At 37.4% G+C, this 15972-nt stretch overlaps 1 non-coding gene across 1 annotated transcript; it reads left to right on the top strand.

Annotated features, from left to right (window-relative positions):
- The first annotated feature begins 2342 nt into the window (after positions 1-2342).
- LOC135152505 (small nucleolar RNA R71) lies at positions 2343-2449 on the top strand. Its single transcript, XR_010291680.1, has one exon. It is a non-coding gene; the product is annotated as a small nucleolar RNA R71 (small nucleolar RNA).
- The last annotated feature ends 13523 nt before the right edge of the window (positions 2450-15972 follow it).

Raw genomic sequence — 15972 nt, 5'->3', positions numbered from 1 at the left:
AAAGTGTTAAAATCAAAAATCAACTCCCTTGTTTCGTTTATTTCACTAAACGATCTACTTTTCCTAATTAATATATACAAATCCCTCCCCCTGTTCCTTTTTAATTAAACAACACCACCTCTGTTTTCGTTTAGAAAACCCAGCACACCCCTTCCCCTGTTTTCCCCTGAGTTTTGTTTCCACCGAGGCCTTGTTTTCGTTTGTTTGAATTCTCGAGCAGTTTATTTTTCTTTAGTTTTCGCTGGTTTTGGTCTTCTGAGTTTGTGTCTGACTGAGTTGTTGTTTTCTTTTCTGTTCATCACTGAGTTTAGTCCGAGTCTACCATTACTGAGTCATTCTAGTCGTTTTTGTTGATGGGTTTTGTATGCCGAGTCGCGTCTGAATAGTATTAGGCGAGTCATGGTTTCAGATGTTTGTTTGGTTGATTTCGAGGTTAGCTGTTGAGTCGAGTGCTTTGTTTTCTGTGGTTAACTGAGTCTGTATCAAGTCTGGCTGGTAAATTTTGTTTTCGAAATCTGGGTTCTGCTTTGTTGCTGAGTTTTTAGTCACTTGCTGGGTAGTGTAGTTGAGTTTGCTAAAGAGTTTTTGATGGGTCGCGAGTCGTTTCCGAGTAGTCTGTTTTCGTGCTCTTTGATTTCTTTTGTCGAGTCTGCTTTGTATTCAACCGAGTCGCATCTTTTGCTTTGAGTTCTGGGTTCAATATATCTGCATTTTCGTTTCTAATCGAGTCTGTGTAGCGAGTCATTGCTGTGTTGCTGCGAGTTGCAAAGTTCCGAGTTGTTTTCTCCTGGTTGTATCGATTCCGAATGCTGAGTTTTTGTACCGAGTTAATGGTCGAGTGGAAGTTCTGGTATTGTGTTATTGTGTAGATTTGTGATTACTGATTTGTTAGTTTCCCTGGTTCTGTTTCCGTCGAGTCGCAAGTCTATTGGCTGTGTTTTAAGATTTCGTGAATTCATAAAAGGATAGCAGTTGGGTTTTACATTTAGTTTTCTTGCTGGTTTATTGTTTCACAGTGCTCTGTAGTCGAGTAGTTGTAGTGTATCCTGATGGTTTTGTATCGAGTCTATATTGCTTTCTTTTTGTTAGTTTTATCTTCTTTTAATTTGCCGATTTGTAATTGATTCTCGCTACTAGTTCATATCATGCTCTAGTTTACTGTATTAATCTAGTAGTCATAGTTTATGACTTCTGTACTAATTTCTAGTTTTCGAGTAAGTAACTTAGAATAATTAATTAGTAAATGGTTTTTTTTTATATAAGTGATAATTAATTAGCTTAGTTAAATTGGAAATTTTAGACTTAATCTAGAAAAAGCCACTTTTCACATCTTAGAATTTTGTTCTAATTCGCCTAGATTAAAAATTAAGGTTTTCGAGAAATAATTTAATCCCTGTGGACGAATCTTAAATATTAAAACGGTGATCGTGCGCTTGCGATTTAAATGTATTATTTCTAGCACATCAGGTGTTTCAACCTGTTGATCACTCTCTTCCTTGTTTTGCTCTGTTGTTGATTCTTTTTCCTTCGTAACCTTTTCGGATCTCAGAGTGACTGCCTGTACCTGCTCCTTCATCTCTTTCTTACCCGGATTGGCCTCGGTATCACTAGGAAGAGTTCCTTGTGGTCTATTAAGCAACGCATTAGCAATTTGCCCAATCTGGTTCTCCAACATCTTGATTGACACCGCTTGGATTTTAAACATTAACCTCAATTCTTCCAATTCAGATCTTTCAATGGAAGACTGTCCAGCCACCCCATGATTTTGTTGCTGGAATCCAGGTGGATGGAATTGCTGCTTCGGTGCAAACTGTTGTTGAAAACCAGAAGGGTTGAAAGGTCTAGATCCTTGCTGCTGAAACTGCTGCTGCTGTTGTGGCATGTAGTTCTGATTATTGCTCCAGCTGAAATTCGGATGATTCCGGTTACTGGGATGATAAGTGGCAGGAGCTGACTGTTGAGACCTCTGGAAATTGCTCACAAACTGAGCGGATTCGCTAGATATAGCGCACTGATCCGAAGAATGTGCACCAGCACAGAGCTCGCAGACTGAAGGTGGCTGCTGATTTCCTAGATTTGCCAAAGAATCCACCTTCATAGTAAGAGCCTTAAGCTGAGCAGCTATGGCTGAAGTAGCATCAACATCCAGAATCCCTGCTGCCTTGCCCTGATGAAGACCCTGAGTAGGATTCTGATATTCGTTCGCGGCCATTATCTCGAGCAACTCATAAGCCTCATCATAGCTCTTAGCCCATAGAGCTCCACCTGATGCTGCATCGAGCATTGGCCTCGATTGAGGACCCAAGCCATTGTAAAAACAATTAATCACCATCCAATCAGGCATCCCATGATGTGGGCACTTTCGAAGCATCTCCTTGTAGCGTTCCCAAGCTTCACATAAAGTTTCACCAGACAGCTGAGAGAATTGAGTGATAGCATTCCTGATTGTTGCTGTTTTGGCCATAGGGAAGAACTTAGTAAGAAATTTCTGAGCCAGATCCTCCCATGTCGTAATAGATCCTGCAGGAAGAGAATGCAACCATCCTTTAGCTTTTTCCCTCAGAGAGAATGGGAAAAACCTCAATTTGATGGCATCGTCAGTAACACCATTGAACTTGAAGGTGTCGCAGATCTCAATGAAGTCCCGAATATGCGTATTAGGATCCTCAGTCGGAGAACCCCCAAATTGCACTGAGTTTTGTACCATCTGAATAGTGCTCGGTCTGATCTCGAAAGTGGTGGCCTGAATTGCTGGCCTGATAATGCTCGACTGAATGTCATTGATTTTAGGCTCAGAGAAAGCCTTAAGAGCATTAGTAGCATTCGCCACTGGTGGTACTGGTGGTTGGTCACCCATTGTAGTGCTCTCTTTTGCTTGTTCTTTTGCCAATGCTTCTTTACGGGCCTGAGAACGTGTTCGCATACACGTCACTCAAGTACCTGAAACACACACAACGAAATACAAGTGAGAAATGAATCCAAGTCACTGAACTTTAACGACCACTAATGACAAGCACATAAACTAAAATAAAACACCGAGTCCCCGGCAGCGGCGCCAAAAACTTGTTCGCACAAAATCACGCAAGCGTACGCGGTCACAAGTAGTATAGAATCAAATTCAGTTCGTTCCCACAGAGACTGGTGTATTCAGAAATATGCACTTATGCACCAATGTATGATTATTATTCAATGCTTAGACAAATAACAATTTGGTTGGTTTTATCTAAATTAACTAATTAAAGTCGAATTATAACTAAGTGATTAACTGGATTACTTATGAGAATAAAACATGGGATTCTAACTTCATTATATACTTCATTCAGAGTTATGCCTTATCGATATGTGACGGTTGATAACTAATCAGATAACACGAGACTGATACATGCTAACTGTCGTTATATGTACACCATACTGCTACACATCCACAATTAAGATAGAAGGTAAACAGACACCAATTATGCTTAGACCCTATCTGTCTATAGAATTTGAAAACATAACGGTTGAAGAACAAGTTATCTATCAAGATTACATAGGGCGATGCAAGAAGGTTAAAATCACACCACTAATCATGTATCTCGAATACATAATCCTATGTTCGCATGGCAAGTTCTAACTCAATATATCCACTGTCGCGTCAATAAAGATTAACAAACAATCTAAGATGTTAGCTACGCATCCAAGACGAATAAGCACAACCAATACGAAGAAATCAACATTCATCACACACATAATTAAAGCAAATCAACTACTAAAATCCATATATAAATCCGCTAGAATCCCACGATAATGATTAGTTCATAATCGAACTTCTCATCATCATGGGAATAAGAGTAAACATGGTACTGAATAGTCTAAACAATATCAAAAGAGTAAAACAAGAGTTTCGAAACAAATCCGAATGAGCATCCAAAAGTATCACCTAATTGGGAGAAGACAAAAGAAAACTATGAAACTCGATCTCGATCTTCTCCGTAGCCATCACGTGCTCCTTAGAATGTTTCTAGGTTATCTTTTAAGTCCCCCAAGTCATCCTTTAAGTTTCCCAGCAAACGGGCCTTTAAACGGATCAAAAACGGGCAATTCGGGCCAAAATTCCCGCTCAGGTTGTGGGGCGGTCGCGCCAACGGGGCGGCCGTGCCAAATTTGGGGCGGGCGCGCAAAAGTGGCAGCCCCCCGTCCAGGAGTTGGGGCGGCCGCGCCAGATTTGGGGCGGCCGCGCCAAAACATCAGCCTTGCACCCTAATGCTTCCGCGTCCATAACTTTCTCCTCGTGCATCCGAATGCTTCGCCATTTTTTTTCACTCGAAGCTATGAGTCCCCTCTTCGTACTCCTTCCAAGAAACCTACGCAACACAACACTAAAACATATTAAAAATATCAAAAACTTGAGGCCAGATCATCCATTTAAGTCAAAACGAAGGCTTCCAAGTGGATATAAAATCCACTTATCAGCTTACTTGAAGACCAAGAAAGTAGGATAGCTCACCTATCATACTCATTTCATAATTGCTCTGCATTAACTTAGCAAACCTCTTGCACAAGTTATCGTTAGTAGAACCAAATATAATATCATCAACATATATTTGAACAAATATCATATTATTATCATGCAATTTGTAAAAGAGAGTTTTGTCTATGACACCTCTAGTAAAATTGTTTTCTATTAAAAACTCAGAGAGAGTGTCCTTGGTGACTGCTTGAGCCCATAGACAGCTTTGAAAAGGAAGTACACAAAATCAGCAAACTCTGGATTTTCAAAGCAAGGGGGCTGTTCCAGATGTACTTCTTCTTCTAGCTTTCCATTTAGAAATGCACTTTTCACATCCATCTGATAAACCTTGAAGTTGGAGTGTGCAGCAAATGCAAGAAATATTCTGATGGCTTCAAGACGAGCAACTGGAGCATAGGTTTCATCGTAATCAATTCCTTCTTCCTGTGAATAACCTTTTGCGACCAGTCTGGCTTTGTTTCTTACAACAATGCCATCACCATCTAACTTGTTACGGAAGACCCATCTAGTTCCAATAGTAGACTTTCCCTTTGGCCTTAGAACCAGGGCCCAGACTTCTTCTTGCATGGCAAGAACCCAATCAGGATCAGCAAGTGCTTCATCCACTTTCTTTGGTTCTAATTGTGATAGAAATCTAGAGAATAGACATTCATTTGTCGTAGCACTTCTAGTCCTTACACCAACATCATGATCACCAATTATAAGATCAAAGGGATGATCTCTGCTCAAAATCCTTTCCCTTGGAAGTTGTGTCCTTGATGATTAAGTAGTATTTTCAGTAAGCTGATGTGTATGACTAGTTGATCCACCAGCTCCCCTTGAGTTGTTGCCAGGTTGACTTGATGATCCACCACTAGCATTAGTGGAATCTCCAGTGTTTCCACCATTTCCTCCACCATTGCCTGGATCATCACCATCATTGTTGTCATCTCCTGTTGCAACCTCATGTGGCATATCATCATCTGAATCAGAATCTGGATAGTTGTCAAACTTCAGAGACTCAGATGGATCAGCAGATTGTAGACTTGGAAGTTTAGTGTCATCAAATGTAACATTGACACTAACTTTCACTGACAAAGTGTCAATCACAAAAACTCTATAAGCAATTTTGGTATAACCAACAAAGATTGCTTCATATGCCTTTGGTTCAAACTTACTCAAATTCTATTCACGATCTTTAAGAACAAAGCATTTGGCTCCAAAGACATGAAGATGTTTGACATATGGTTTCTTGTTGTTATACAGCTGAAAGGGAGTTTTCATGTGATCCTTATTGATCAAAGTTCTATTCTGGGTGTAACAAGCAGTACTCACAGCTTCAACCCAAAAGTACAGAGGAAGCTTTGCTTCAACAATCATTGTCCTAGCAGCTTAAATCAGTGTACGATTCTTTCTTTCGACGACTCCATTCTGTTGTGGAGTCCTTGGTGCTGAGTACTGTATGTTGATTCCCTTTTCAGAGTAAAAGTTGACTAAGGTTTGATTCTTGAACTCAGTTCCATTATCTGACCTTATTGCTTTTACAGGAACACCCTTTTCCGATTCAACTTTCTTGATATGATCAATTACTTTCAGGGGAGTTTCATCCTTGGAAGCTAGGAAGTAAACCCAAGTAAATTTTGAGAAGTCATCCACAATAACCAAAGCATATCTTCCTCCATCAATTGACATAATATTCACTGGGCCAAATAAATCCATATGCAAAAGCTGCAATGGGTCAGTGATACTATTGATGGTCTTGCTTTTGTGAGATGCTCTCTTCGCTTTTCCTTTCTGACAAGCTTCACAGAGATCATCAGATGTAAATTCCAAGGAAGACAAACCTCTCACCAAATCTCTCTTGACCATAGAGTTTATAGTTTTGAAGTTGAGGTGTGAGAGTTTCTTATGCCATAACCGACTATCTTCAGCAGATGCTTTTGCATAGAAACAGTGATATTCATTTCCTGCTCCAGTAGATAAATCAGCTACGAATATGTTGCCTTTCCTGATGCCATATAGTGAAGGACGTTTATCCTTGGTATGTTTGATTATACATATTTCTTTTCAAAGTGAACATAATAACCCTTGTCACAAAACTGGCTGACACTCAGGAGATTATGTTGTAGTCCTTCAACTAGTGCAATTTCTTCTATGATGATCCTTCCAACTTTGTACTTGCCATATCCAACAGTACGACCCTTGCTATTATCAGCAAAAGTAACTGAAGGTCCAGTTGCCTCTCTCACTTCTGTCAGCAGGGATCTATTGCCAGTCATATGCCTTGACGCTCCACTGTCAAGCACCCAGACAACTCGAACAATTCCACTGGCACGCTGCAAAAGACAACTTGATTAAACATTCTTTGGGACCCACACTTGATTGGGTCCAGCAAATTTAAAGAATTGGTTTCTATCAGGTAATACAACAGAGCCTCTTGGACTGATACTTGGCTCACTCTTGACTGAACTTACTTCCTTAACAACAGCCTTATAAACCTTCGTTTTAGGCTTTGGAACATAAGTCTCCTTCTAACACGAGGAGGACTAGCAGTCTTTGATCTAGCATGCTTATTGTTTGTGTGTTGTCTAGGTGATGTGTTTTCATTTTTAGCATGCAAATTTCTAAAATAAGCAGACATAGTATTGAAAGCACAAAGCATACAGTTATCAACACCATAAGATTTATGACATGCATCAAAAACAGGAGCAACATGCATATCAGTCATAGTAGTAGGAACATCAATAGATTCTACTCTAAAATTGTTAACAGATTTAAAGTTCTCAGTAGAATGACATCTATTATCTCTGTTCTTACTGTTCACAAAATTATTAGGCTTTTTGAATTTAGTTCTCTCAGAGTTGACAACCAAACCAGCTTTAGGCAACCTAACATTGCCTTTCACTTTGATTGGTTTCTGTGATGTCAGGATCTCATCTCTCTTCTCATTACTCTCTTTCATTTTAAGGTCTTCCTGTTTGAGTTCATATCTAATGACAAAAGGAGTTTCTAATAGAGGTTCAGCTTCTGAGGATTTAAACAATGGTTGAGGGGAATCTTTCAAAGCAAAAGGAATCCCTCTCTCCTCAGCACTCTTCTTAAAGGGAGTAATGTTACTAGCCTTACCTACAGGATTGTTATAGTCAAAACCTATACCAACAGTTCTCTTGATCTCTTGTTTATCATTAAGCTCTTTGATTATAGTGGAGGCATCCTTAAAGGCTTTACACTTAACTTTCTCTTAGTCTAGCTGAAGTCTTAAAGCAATCTGACCTTTCTTTAGAACTCTGGCTTTAGCAACTTGTAATCCTAAATCCATAGTCAGTTGTTCAATTTTAGGTTTCAATACGTTCATCTCATTCATTTTATAAGCATCAATTTTAAGATTGACAGCTTTCAACTTTTTAATAGCATCATCTCTTTCTAGTCCTAATTGCATAAAAAGTTTAGGGCATGTAGGATCTACCTGAAAGCTTCCAGCAGTAGGAGGTGAAGATTATCCAGTATTAGCCATAAGAGCAAAATTCCCAATCTGCTCTTCTTCATCACTTTCTGTATCATCCCAGCTTTTCCCTTCTGCCAGATAAGACTTGCTTTTGAAGCTTTGACCTCCAGAAGTACCCTGATGCTTTCTAACCAATGCATCATACTTCTGCTTCAGCTCATCGCACGAATCTTTTCTTTTCCCTTGAACCTTGGGATGTTTGCATTCAGTTGCAAAGTGTCCCGGTTCACCACAGTTGAAACATTTAAACTTACTTCGATCCACTATCCCAGTCTTGTATCCTCCTTTGCTTGTAGAAGATGAGTAACCTCCTTTCTGAAACCTGTTGACAGTAGGTTTGTACTTGTAGGAGGGGTTCTTCCGGAATCTCATATTTCCAAACTTCTTGGCAAACAGTGATAGAGATTGATCTTCTAACTGTTCTAATTCTTCCATTGTATAGAACTCTTCGTCACCACTGGAAGAAGCAGTCTGACTCATCTCAGGTACAAAAAATTCCTGAGTGGTCTTAGAAGGAACAAAAACATCCTTCTTTTCTTTCGGTACAGGTGACTCACCAACTAGAGCTCTCGAATGGTTCTGTGTTTTACCCCAGCCATATCTCTGTTTACTTTGAACTTGCTCGAGTTCATAAGTTTTCAAAACTCCGTAGAGTCTTTCTAGAGAAATCTCATTCAGATCTCTGCTTTCCCTGATTGTAGTGATTCTGTGTTCCAGATGTTCAGGAAGTGTTAAGAGAAACTTCATGTTGACCTCTTTATTGTCGTAGTATTTCCCATTCAGATTTAAATTATTAATCAAATTATTAAGTCTGATAAACACTTCTGAAATCCCTTCTTCGGGACTGGAACCAAACTGTTCATACTGAGCCATCAGTATATCTTTCTCTTTCTCCTTAACTTCTTCTGAGCCTTTGTTTATGATTTCTAGAGTGTCCCAGATTTGCTTCGCGTTCGTACAATTAACAATAGCATTGTACATGACAGGATCTAGGGATTCAACTAAGATCAGTTGAAGAGTATCATCTAGGTTCATCTGTTCACTCTCTTCATCTGTGTACTCAGAAAGTTCTTTCGGAACAGTTTTATGAGGCATTAACACACCATCCTCTTCGTGTGCTATTATTAGCTTCATCGAAGTAGAAACACCCTTGTTCAGAATCCCGATGTATTTTCTGTTGGCGGTGCGGAGGAACAATAACATATGCCTCTTCCATAGGCCAAAGTTTCTTTGCTGAACGGTGGGATTTTAATGCTACTAATCTTTTGTGTACTCATTTTTAAGGATTTAAAGTGAATAGTGTTTGGATGAGATTTAGATTTTTGAAAGAAAAATATTTTAAATCAAAATTAATTTTTGGAATAAAATTAATTCGAATAAAAAATATTTGGACGTTACAGAGTGTGTATAGGATCTGATACGGAAAAATGGTATCAACAGATCTGATACGATTGTAGAAGGGGGGGTTGAATACAATTGTCACAAAATAATCGTGGCGGAATAATCTGATTGGAGTATAAGTTGTTAATCAGATTTAAATTAATTAATATAACAATTTTTAAGTCGTTATATAATTAATATGGTTCGTTTTAATGTCCACTAGTTCGTAGAATAAATTTGACAGGAAGTATTCTAACTAAGCGGATTAAAACAATCGAGTGATCAAAGCACAGAAAACTGTGGATATAACGAACGGTATGACAATCCATTCGATTGTCATGCCTTCTGTTCGAATGCACATACCAGGGTGCGGTATGACAATCTTATTTATTGTCATGCCGTGCCCAAAAACAATAAAACAATACATTTTCTTAATATAATTAATTCAATAAATATCCACTTAATTATATTAATTATATAAACTCATAAATTAAATTAATTCGAGTGTGAATCAATTTAATAAATAAATTATATAACTTATATAATTATTTTGCGATGTGGATAAATTAATTGAATAATTATATAGGGGATTAATTCTTCAGCAGCATGTCTTTTGACTTCCTTTAAAAGATCTGATTCTTTGTCTTGATTGAACGCCCACCTATTGTTGATGCTAAATATTTAATCTGAGTAGCTGACACACAAATGTACTGTCTGGTTCATCTGTATCTAGCTGAATCAAATATTCTTTATCAATTAAACATTTGAGAAGTGGTTTGTTCGTCAAGTCTTTGTCTTCGTAGTTCTTCTTCATAAGTAGAAATAGATTGGAATCTTCTGAATAAATAAAGTATTACAACTTTATACCTTTTGGACTTCTGGACGTGCTACAAAATATTATTTGTACACTGAGGCTTGAACATATTAATGAACTTCTTTCAATGGTGTGCAGCAGCATCCTGAAATTCTTCAGACAAATGATTTTAATAAATCACTTGACGTTCTTCGTACAAATTCCTTCAATAGGGCTTGCTATTTACTTACTTTCTTATCAGAGTGGAGTTGATACTCTTAAATACAAATAGGCTTAACATATGCCTTTCATTCAAGCTTGTCAAGGAAAATACTCCACCATCCAAGCTTGTATCTTCATTTTGAGGTTAGAACTTCCATTGCATGTTGAGTTTGGAGCCGAAATAGGGCCTTGGTTCTTATGATTTTAGGGTCTTTTTTTGTGTGGCTCCTAGTGATGAACTTGAGATGATCTTGGAGATGCTTCTATTTGCCAAGGCATCCTCTTGATTCATCACATTTGGCAATGACTCTCAAGAGGAGCCGAATGTATATATGTGATGATCTTGGAAATTCCATGGTTTTGAGCTTTGATTCTTGAATATTCGAATGCTCTGGTGATTTGGTTGAGGTTTTGTGAAATTTCAGTTCTTTCATGTCTTGTCATTGGTGATTTAACATGTTACTATGCTAATATATGAGTTTTAGGCCATGCATGTTGCTATATGTGGAAACCGAAGTGAAATGCCATGATTTTGGGTTTTGTATGAGATTTTTATATAATGCATGCCATGATTCTAATGATAAAATGTTAAATTAATGTATGTATGATGAGATGAAGTGATGGTTAGTAGTTTTGATATAGATATCATGCTTGTTAAGTCGAAAACTTGCTCAAAATTGCCATATAAAAATCTGCTCTGTTTTGCTCTATGTTTTGCCTTGGTTTTGTGCATATAAATGACTAAATTTTGTTGTATCTTGCTTTGTGAAGATAGTCAGTAGGCTTATGTACAATATAGACTAGGATTTGTGGATTGATTAGTTGATTTATGGAGTTTTGGAGGGAGTTAAGGTGGAAGGAGACACACACACACCATGACAGAATTTTGCACTAGATAAAATAAGGGAGTTAGATATGTGTTGGTTAGGCCCTCATAGGCCTGAGTTTCCTGGAGTTGGGACTTGGTTTTTAAAAGTCTCCAGTAGCCTTAGAAGGCATAAAAACATCCATTTAGATAGGTGCACACACTCATTTTAGAGAGTAACTCAGAACAGGGCACTTTGTAGTATAATACATCTTTAAGTGATTAAAACCATGTCATTGGTGAGGCCTTCATGGGGCCTTGATTTAGATAAGTATAATGAAGTCTTAGGAATATAAACAAGTCATTAGAATGGTTAATTGAATTTGTTAAGTGAGTTGCAAGTGAGTAAAAACAGGGCAGTGCACTCAGCTAGATAGGCTGTTCTATGCCAACTTGGCATGGAGGCCTAGGGAGGCCTGATCAAGGCCTTAGTGTCAAACCAATTGAACAACTTAGATTTAGGTCTTAGGAATCCAGAGGAGTCAAAATTTCACCAAGGAACAAGGTGGAAGCAATTGTTTTTGCCAAGGCACTCCAAGGGGTGCCAAAGTGTCTAAGCAGAGTAGTCACTTGAGTGCATTAGTTTTTCAAGGTTCTTGTAAGCAAGGCCTTTGAGTCACACCACTTCAAAAAGTTATTTTAGGATCATATCAACCTGTAGAAATTAATTTGGAGTGAATGCCCTAAGTTGATGAAAGGCATATGTTTAGCCTATTTGTAATTAAAGAGGTACCAACTCAACTCTGATAAGAAAGCAAGGTAAATAACAAGTACTGTTGAAGGAATCCGTACGAAGAACGTCAAGTGATTTATTGAAATTATATGTCTGAAGAATTTCAGGATGCTGCTGCACACCACTGGAAGAAGTTCATTAATATGTTCAAGCCTCAGTGTACAAATAATCTTTTGTAGCACGTCCAGAAGTCCAGAAGGTATAAAGTTTTAATACTTTATTTATTCAGAAGATTCCATACTATTGTTACTAATGAAGAAGATCTGTGAAGACAAAGAATCGACGAACAAGCCACATCTCAAATGTTTATTTGATAAAGAATATTTAATTCAGCTAGATACAGATGAACCAGACAGTACATTTGTGTGTCAGCTACTCTAATTAAGTATTCTGCATCAACTACAAGTGGCCGTTCAATCAAGACAAAGATCTACAAAGTTTAATCCTGCCGGAAGTCTCTGCTGATGAAGATATACATTTATATAAGTATTTATTCAATTATCTCACTTATCAAAATAATTAAATTGGTTGTATAATTTATTAATTAAATTGATTCACTTTCGAATTAATTTAATTGATGAATGTATATAATTAATATAATTAAGTGGGTGATTATCTAATATTTATATACTTTATTTAAACTGATAAATGCATCACATGACTCGGTATGACATTATTTAATAATGTCATACCGTGCCCTGCTTCCAGACTTTCTCAGAAATGACTTGAAAAAGTCATTCTGATGACAGTTGAGTATACATTCCATTCGGTATGACATTCTGATTCAATGTCATACCGATTGCTTGCATATGGCTTGCACTGGTATGACATAATAATGTCATACCGTGTCTTTGATTCAGGGATTCTTGGTTGTGTGTATGACTTGAGTGATAATGACTTAGAAAAGCCATACCGAAGTGATCAGAATGGCTTTTGTGTTAAAAGTCATACCGAATGACTTAGTGGCCAAGTCTGATTAAGTCATACCGAATTTTTCAGTATGGCTTTCTCTTAAAATGTCATTCCTTCTCCTTGTTTGGCATGGCTTTGTTGTTTTAAGTCATTCCTAAGCTAGAAAGTCATTCCTTTCAATGTCATACCTAGATCTAAGTGGTTTGCCTATAAATATGGCTTCACTTCTTCATTTCTCATCTGTTCAAGCATTGTAAAAGCTTTCAAGTTGTTTGTAACTTGCAATTGTTATATCCACAGTTTTCTGTGCTTTGATCACTCGGTTGTTTTAATCACTAAACTAGAATACATCCTGTCGAATTTATTCTACGAACTTTAGTGGACATTAAAACGAACCTTATTAATTATATAACGACTTAAAACATTGTTATATTAATTAATTAAAATCTGATTAACAAGTTTAATTCAAATCAGATTATTCCGCCGCGATTTTTAGTGACGATTGTATTCAACCCCCCCCTTCTACAATCGTTTCAGGACCTAACAATTGGTATCAGAGCGGTTGATACCATTTTACCGTATCAGATCCTATACACACTCTGTAACGTCCAAATATTTTTTATTCGAATTAATTTTATTCCAAAAATTAATTTTGATTAAAAATATTTTTCTTTCAAAAATCCAAATCTCTTCCAAACACTATTCACTTCAAATTTAAATATTTTTTAATTCGAATTAATTTTAAAAAAAAAAATTAATTTTGATTTAAAATATTTTTCTTTCAAAAATCCATTTCTCATCCAAACACTATTCTTTTTAAATCCTTAAACATGAGTACACAAAAGATTAGTAGCATAAAAATCCCACCGTTCAGCAAAGAACACTTTGGCCTATGGAAAAGGCACATGTTACTATTCCTCCGCACTGCGAACAGAAAATACATCGGGATTCTGAACAAGGGTGTTTCTACTCCGATGAACGTCATATTAGCACACGAAGAAGATGGTGTGTTAATACCTCATCAGACTATTCCGAAAGAACTTTCTGAGTACACAGATGAAGAGAGTGAACAGATGAACTTGGATGATGCTCTTCAACTGATTTTAGTTGAATCCCTAGATCCTGTTATGTACAATGCTGTTGTTAATTGTACGAATGCGAAGCAAATCTGGGACACACTAGAGATTATAAATGAAGGCTCAAAAGAAGTTAGGGAAAATAAGAAAGAGATACTGATGGCTCAGTATGAACAGTTTGGTTCCAATCCCGGAGAAGGGATTTCAGAAGTGTTTATCAGACTTAATAATCTGATTAATAATCTTAATTTAAATGGGAAATACTACGACAAGAAAGAGGTCAACATGAAATTTCTCTTGACACTTCCCGAACATCTGGAACACAGAATCACTGCCATCAGGGAAAGCAGAGATCTGAATGAGATATCTCTGGAGAGACTCTACGGAGTGTTGAAAACTTATGAACTTGAACAAGCTCAAAGTAGACAGAGATATGGCTGGGGTAAAACACTGAACCATTCAAGAGCTCTAGTTGTTGAGTCACTTGTACCGGAAGAGAAGAAGGATGTTGTTGTTCCTTCTAAAAACACTCAGGAATTTGTTGTACCTGAGATGGGTCAGACTGCTTCTTCCAGTGGTGACGAAGAGTTCTATACAATGGAAGAGCTAGAACAATTAGAAGATCAATCTCTATCACTATTTGCCAAGAAGTTTGGAAACATGAGATTTAGAAAGAATCCCTCCTACAAGTACAAACCTACTGTCAACAGGTTTCAAAAAGGAGGTTACTCATCTTCTACAAGCAAAGGAGGATACAAGACTGGGATGGTGGATAGAAGCAAGTTCAAATGCTTCAATTGTGGTGAACCGGGACACTTTGCAACTGAATGCAAACAGCCCAAGGTTCAAGGAAAGATAAAGGATTCGTACGACGAGCTGAAGCAGAAGTATGATGCACTTGTGAGAAAGCATCAGGGTACTTCTGGAAGTCAAAGTTTCAAAAGCAAGTCTTATCTGGCAGAAGGGAAAAGCTAGGATGACACAGACAGTGATGAAGAAGAGCAGATAGGGAATGTTGCTCTCATGGCTAATGCTGGATCATTTTCACCTCCTCATGCTGGAAGCTTTCAGGTAGATCCTACATGCCCTAAACTTTTTATGCAATTAGGACTTGAAAGAGATGATGCTATTAAAAAGATGAAAGCTGCCAATCTTAAAATTGATACATTAGTCTTAGAAATTCATGCTTATAAGATGAATGAGATGAAAGTATTAAAACCTAAAATAGAACAATTGACTATGGATTTAGGATTACAATGTGCTAAAGTCAAAGTTCTAGAGAAAGGTGAGATTGCTTTAAGACTTCAGCTAGACGAAGAGAAAGTTAAGTGTAAAGCCTTTAAGGATGCCTCCACTATAGTCAAAGAACTTAATGATAAACAAGAGATCAAGAGAACTGTTGGAATAGGTTTTGACTATAACAAATCTGTAGGTAAGGCTAGTAACATTACTCCCTTTAAAAACAGTGCTGAGGAGAGAGGGATTCCTTTTGTTTTGAAAGATTCCCCTCAACCTTTGTTTAAATCCTCAGAAGCTGAACCTCTGTTAGAAACTCCTGTTGTCATTAGATATGAACTCAAACAGGAAGACCTTAAAATGAAAGAGAGTAATGAGAAGAGAGATGAGATCCTGACATCACTGAAACCAATCAAAGTGAAAGGCAATGTTAGGTTGCCTAAAGCTGGTTTAGGTGTCAACTCTGAGAGAACTAAATTCAACAAGCCTAATAATTTTGTGAATAGTAAGAACAAGAACAATAGATGTCATTCTACTGAGAACTTTAAATCTGTTAACAAGGTTAGAGTAGAATCTATTGATGTTCCTACTTCTGTGACTGATATTCCTGTTGTTCCTGCTTTTGATGCATGTCATAAATGTTGTGGTGTTGATAATTGCATGACTTGTGCTTTCAATATGATGTCTGCTTATTTTAGAAATTTTCATGCTAAAAATGAAAACACATCACCTAGGCAACACACAAACAATAAGCATGCTAG

The sequence above is a fragment of the Daucus carota genome, chromosome 4, assembly GCF_001625215.2.
Source record: "Daucus carota subsp. sativus chromosome 4, DH1 v3.0, whole genome shotgun sequence".
In the NCBI taxonomy this organism is placed as follows: Eukaryota; Viridiplantae; Streptophyta; class Magnoliopsida; order Apiales; family Apiaceae; genus Daucus; species Daucus carota.
Note: the sequence above shows the minus strand (reverse complement) of the source record. Positions and strands in the feature narration are given on the sequence as shown.